We start from the raw sequence: 6,971 nt of genomic DNA, 5'->3' as shown, positions 1-6,971 counted from the left end.
GAAATATCCATTTCCACTTCATGTTCCAAAATAAATTTTGAACAAAAACCTTGAAATCTTGAACAAAATATTAAATATTTATCTTTGTTTTTAAAAATATTTTTCTCTCCAAATACTGAAAAGCAAAATATGAAGAGGTACATAAAGGAACATGGTAAATAGAATCGAAATAAATTGATTTTTTTTTTGTTTCATTGTAACCAGCATTTATTTATTTATTTATTTACATGCGTGTCTTAATTGCTTTTATTTCACGTAGTTAGGTTCTTAGGCAGCATTTGGAGCATCAGCATTCTCCTCTTCTCATATGCTGCCATTTCTGGGCATTTCAACATCTATTTTACATCTGCAGTGTTAGAGGACTTCAGAAAAGTCAGATGGGAAATGTCTGGTTAAATTACAGCTATTTTATTTATTTATTTATTATTATTATTTTCCTTTAAATAGTGGTCAGGGCCTGCCAACGGTAACATGTAAAGGGAATTATTGCTCTTTTAGCACTCTTTCCATATCATTGCATAGGAAACAGAACAAACCATCAGCTAGAGATGCTGTTTTAATTTCCAGTCCCCATAACGTACTGTATGTGTATAACAGAGGAACAATCACAGAGGTGGCAGCTGTTTTCAACCCTTCATGTTTTGCAGACTGGGGGTATTATAACTGCAAAAGCACATAAGTGCCAATAGAAAGTCACATGATTCATATCAACTATTCCCCAACAGTTCTGTAAGAAAAATAATTGTCAGCGCAAGTGGCTGTGAAAAGATTTCCTGATTAATAATTATGAGACATTTCAGCCTATGGGTGAGGAAACACATTACTTAGTTTATGAGGCCAAAGATACCACTGGTTATGAGGCTATAGCAGTAGCAGAAGTTGGTCAGGGCTTCTCATCCAGACCTGTAAACCTGAACTGATATCCTCCAGGATGAAGGACCACAGCTCATGTGAGAAACGAAGGAGTGCAAGAGCCAGGGATAGCGCGCACACGTCTGCTGCTCTGAGCAGCTGCTCACCTTGTGCGAGTTCACCACTGTGCAAAATAATCAATTCTCTCTCTAACACTAGCGTATTTAAATGAATGCTGGTTTTGTTTACTTGTGTATTTGCTTGCAATACGGCTGGGAAACCCCTCAGATACTTTAAGTCTGGGTTCCTGATGGGCGCTTCATTGCTTTTACAGCTCTGTCTTCTCAGTTATTCCCATAGAGATGGAGCTTCCCTCAGGGGAGACAAGGTTAAAATTAAATAGACATGACATGAGTCAAAATGAATTTGGCATTCAGAAAAAGGTTGTTGCAAATACCCTGTCAAGGGGCACAATGAGTGAACCCCCATTATACTAATAGAATTTTGTAAAATGTGATATATTTTGATAGCAGAAAAGCTGGATAATCCATCGTGCCTCAGAGAGCTGAAGTAGGGATCCAGTTTCCCCTATCCCACTGTGTGTTCTCACCTGCCCACCTTCTCGACGCTCAAGCACCGTACGCAAGCAGTGCTCTTGTGCAAGTGTTGTGGATTCAGAGAAGTGCAAGGTGTCCCACCATGCGTGTTGAGAAAGGCAATGTGCTCACAGGTGTTAGCAAACAGGAGGGTGAACAAACATCTCACACACCCTCCCCATGTGCATTTTGTGAAGTTTTTATTACATGTGTGTCCCTAACGTGCATTCCACTTTTTAGTGCAGATCAATAGTTGAGAGTGAGCAGGGAAACAGTGGAATGCTGTTCGTATACCACAGTGACTAGCAAGGCATACGCAGCACAAACTTTCTTTCTCCCCGCACCAACCCACGTGCAGATCTCTACCCTTCCTTTCCTCATGTGGGATATAAGTCAGGCCAGGTTCCTGACTCCTCCATAACAGCATACCTCGACTGAGTGGTCCATAAACCACACAAGGCAAAGATTTGAACAGTGGTCTACTGTGGGCAGAGATATTCTGGGTCAAATTCAGAGAAGTTACAAGATTTACGTTTGTGCCAACCACAAAAAGTAGCTGGGCAAATAGGTCAGTTTCCCTTCTCATTTCATCGTATTATTACTACTGATTCCTTCCTTTCTTTCTTCCCTTGTTACAGGAACTCCCACACCCAGAATGTCAGTTTCACGTTAAAGCCACTTTCACCAACATTTAATAATGTGATTCACCAGAACATTTAGTAATGTTCATTTAACTGTAGCTACAGCTGAAAACTATTCCTATTTATAAAGCATTTGAACTCAAGCTTTTCCAGAAATCATATAGTGTTAGTAAAATTTAATTGAATAGGTGCTTAAAATGCTAAATGAATAGCTTACATAAAATTGGGAAAACCCTAGTCATCTTTCTTTTTTTCTCTCTGTTCTCCAGGTTTGTTAGCCTCTTTAGTTTGTGTTCAAAATTCTGTCCACCTTTTATGCCATTTTCTGCAAATGTCCCATTTTGCTCAAAAGGATTTTCCAAACGACTGCTTTCAGGGCCTTGCAATAGGGTCAGACTGATTTTTGTTATTCCAGCCACCTAATGTGTGAAATAAAGCCTTGAGACTATCCCAGAGTAAGGCCCGTAATATCTGTGGGATTTAATCTAAAATAACAGAATTGGGTCATTCTCTAAGGTTGAAAAGGCAAAAGTGATATCAGACAACACACAGCAAGACGAAGTACAGTATTTCTAGGGTACCAGCAGGAAGGATATGCTTGAGCTGGCTTTAAAAGCAGCTGTAGCTACCATGAGTATTTTTTTTCTCTGTAAGATAACTAAGCAACCTAAATAAAAAAAATTTCTTAGTCATAGTGAAATAGGATGAGTTTCAGAACTGCAAATTTCCACACAGGGTGAACAATTCTGAAATACCAGGGCACATTTATATTTCAATGTGATTCTAATATAAAATTGGTAATTCTGCTTAAAATCATACTTCTTAGTATCCTCCACTGTAACTTGAGTATGCAGCTTTGACAAAATTTAACACAATGTTATCTTTCACCCTCATATTTATTTTCTTTCATTACGAACCCAAGTGTTTCTCTGTGATAATATGAAAAAAATATATAGAGAGAAATTAAAACTGAAACTAAAAGCTTCTCCCCAGTTTCCAGTCTTGTTCCCAATACAGTAAAAAACTGTCTGTTTGATATCTGGATTAAACAGATTATGGGTCTACTTGTTGATTTACCCAGGAAAATACTTCTTACAAGCATCTAAAAAAACTACTTATACATGTGACACATTACCATCATTTGTGTCTTGTAAAAGGCTCCAGTGCAGTAGATGTTGTGAGAAAAACAAACAAACAAACAAACAAATAAATAAATGAATAAATAAAATTGACATAACCACTGAAAGGACAACATGGGTTAATATGAGGATGAAAACCAGTTGATTAGCTGATGTATAGGGGTGGCAGATTAAGTGATCTGGCTTCTGAAAATATGGCTTTAAAATTCCAGAAACCCAGTTTCCAAAAGCTTTATATGTTTTTCAGACTTCACAAACATATAATTTTATGGGGACTTGGAAGAAAGTAATGGAAGAAAGCTTTTTTTCTCCTGTGCCTTAATCAATAATATTGTGACTGGAGGCATGGAAGGAATTCTCTGAAGGCAAAGGAGGCCACAGTCACAGACTGACCAGGTAACACCATCAGCTCGCCAAGTACCAACCAACAGACAAGGTAGGGGCATTCCATGCAAGGCATCTGAAAGCTCCAACATTTAGATTTTTAATGAGATAATGAAGATAGAATCAGTGGAAAGAGACAGAAAAAGAGTGAAACGAAGCAATTGGCAAAGAAAAATTTACACTAACAACCTTATTACGCATGAGGAGGACACTTCTGCATTTCTCATGGCTATGAAATATATCACAGTAGTTAGCCTGAGTTCTGAAGACATAGCCTGAAAGAATTGTAGTGCTGTGGATAGATGGCAGAGGATGTGTTTTTAGAAGGCAGAGTGTGAAAGACTTCAGTTGCGACACTTTCTTCATTAGGAAATACTTAATATACTCAAGGATTGTACTCACAACATTTCTAAAAGAAAATCTGCATTGCAGCATTATAAATATATCCTTTTGTTTGTTTGTTTTAGCCCTAATGAATTTCCTACTTTTGAAAGATTCTCTCAAAGTAAAAAACATGAAACAGATTGATATTTGCTGATCATACCGAACTTTGAAATAACAGCTTTCAAGTAAAGACTAAATGTTCTTTGAAGCAATTAGCTTTAGTGAAGTAGAGATTAATGATTAGTGAAAGACAATGGACAATAAAGTATACTGAAGCATAAGACCAAGACTAACTGTCTCTGTATTGAAAAAAGCCACATATGCAATGAATATGGGGGGGGGGGGGGGGGAAGTATTTTTTGAAACTGATGAAAAGAAAGAAATGAACAAAAAGAAGCTCATTTTTTTCACTCCTTGTTATCATTTTCATCCAACAGGTGATGCAGTTACCTTGAAAAATACACCGAGTACCAATAGTAAAACTACAGTCAAAATAAAGTGATATCTTATAAATGATAAATCAAGCTTTTTGAGATACTGGAATTGTCAGTACTTTTGACTCCTCCACCCAGGCTGTCCTGTTCCTGCATCCTTCTCCCTTATCTTCATATCTCTCAGAATGGCATGATAAACTCTGCACAACAGCAGGGTTTTTTTTTTTTTTTAATAGCCATGTGTAGTAGGGACACTTGGTGTAACTACCACAAATTTTTTGGCCCAGCAGCACTACATCCTATTTGAAGCACACCTCCAGTTCATGCATAACATCATAACATTCATGTCATTATAACAGTAAAATAAGTAAATATTTAATTTTATGAACAGCTCCCCATCCCTGTCAAGGAAAACTTAAAATGCCAATGGCATATTAATCATACAAAGCTCTTCAGACACTTGATTAGTATGGCAGAAATTGTGTCCCACAGTGCTAGAGAAGGGATCTAATATGAGAAGTGAGAGCTATGAAATCCCCAGTGTTATTAATATTGGATGACAACAGTGCAATGCTACAAACTGTGGTCTCATTATTTATAGCTCCAAGATTTTGCTGGGTCAGGGGAGGGTGGGGGAGAGGGGGTTAGATCTTAGTCTTGTTATGGGTACGATTTTGTAGTTGTGCTATATTGAATTCATCTTTTGATGAAATTCAAATAGAAATTGTGTATCACCTTGAAAGGTCTGGTCATCAGGCTGTAATTCCCTGCAGTGCTCTGCACATATCCTCTGGCCCCATGACACCATTCAATAAAGTATCATTAATGTTAGTATTGACAAAAGTAATCTCAAAAATACTTGGATATATTCTTTTGGGCAGGTTTGATGTTTGTGTAGAAGATGTTTTTGTTGGTGGTGGTTGTTTTTGGTTTTGTTTTTTTTTTTTTCTCAGAGCTCAAATCTTTCAGTAATTGTGTAAGACACAAGGGAGTAAGACTGACTAATACTGATGATTTAACATATCATGGTAGACAAGAGTTTAGAATCAACCTCAGGGGAAAAATCTCTTTCATGTTAGCCTTATACACTTGCTTTGCTCTGTAAATTTCAGTGTTTGAGCTAGCTGCACTCACCAGAAAAGAAAATGAAAAGCCTGAGGGGCAATATGGTTCCTGGGATTCATAAAGGAATTACAAGTTTCTTTTGCTGTTCTGTCACTAATTCATCCCAACACCTGAAAAAAAAAATATATATATATAAATAAAATAAAATAATAAAATAAAATAAAATAAAATAAAATAAAATAAAATAAAATAAAATAAAATAAAAGCACATAATAACTAAGTCCATTAACTTCTTTGGACTCTCCCTGTGAATAATCTATAACAAATCTGGTTTCCTTGTGCATATGTTGTGACTGGTCACACTCTCTGAGTTAATATTACACTTCAGTCTCATAGCATGGTCAAGAGGTTATCTATGAATATCCAGCACCTAAGGAAATGTTGACTAACCCTGACTGGGCATAGCATTCTCCCTTTTGTTCTGTTCAAAGGTCTATTTTAGCATAAGATTTACTGTGTTTTATATTTATTTTTCTACATACATATTTTTTAAAGTGCTTTTAATACTTTGTTTCTAGTAAGGTCAGGAGATGCCTTTGTTCTTTCACTGCCATGCAAAAGCTTAAAAGAAGCATGAATAAAATGGGATTGCATGATTTATTTTTTTATTTATGTATTCATTCATTCTTAGTTTTGTTAAGCATCTCATTCATTTCTATCCTACCATGGCAATGAAAATTATGACCCAATCAATTTTTTGGTAGTGCAAAGGATAAAGCAGTGGCACCACTGATTCTGCTGGGAAAGAAGCTTACAGTACACACCGATTGCCACATGCAATATGAAACCACTCCTGCAGTTCACAGCCGTCCCCCAAACATCCTTGTTTTGTTGTTGTTTTCAGTTTAGATTATTCTCTCACTGCTTTCCAGTTTTTTGGATTTTTGTTGTTGTGCCATTACATACCATTAACTGATTTTCATGATCAGTAGCCAAGAAATTGCCGCTTTTTAAAGCTCATCCTGGTGTGTTGTCCCTCTTATTTACTTCACATCAATAATTAACAACAACCACCTGCTCCTGTCCTGATAATCTATTTTGTTTGCTTATTTGTTTTTCTTATAAACAGTGAAAATAATCTCTGCAGCAAGGGTTTATACTTCTTTGGAACAGATTTTGCTTTAGGTGACTTAGCAATTTTGTGAGCAGAACAATCAGACTAAATTTTTCTTTCTTGTCTTTGCATATGGCATCTTTGCCTCTTACAGTCTGCGAATAAATGAGTCTGCCTTGCCTGCCCCTTCTTCAGCAATGTAGCTGTGTAGGAACTAGTGCTAGCTCCAGACCTTTCTACAGCCCAACCTGCTGTGATAAGCTCTGAGGCATTCCTTGTAGTAATCGTTGTCAGTTACTGTCATAAAAATATATCCCAAGCAGATTTGGGGCAGCACACCTGCAGGCTGTGCTTTCCTTCAC

Source organism: Anser brachyrhynchus (assembly GCF_964034855.1).
Source record: "Anser brachyrhynchus genome assembly, chromosome: Z".
NCBI classification, from domain to species: Eukaryota; Metazoa; Chordata; class Aves; order Anseriformes; family Anatidae; genus Anser; species Anser brachyrhynchus.
Note: the sequence above shows the minus strand (reverse complement) of the source record.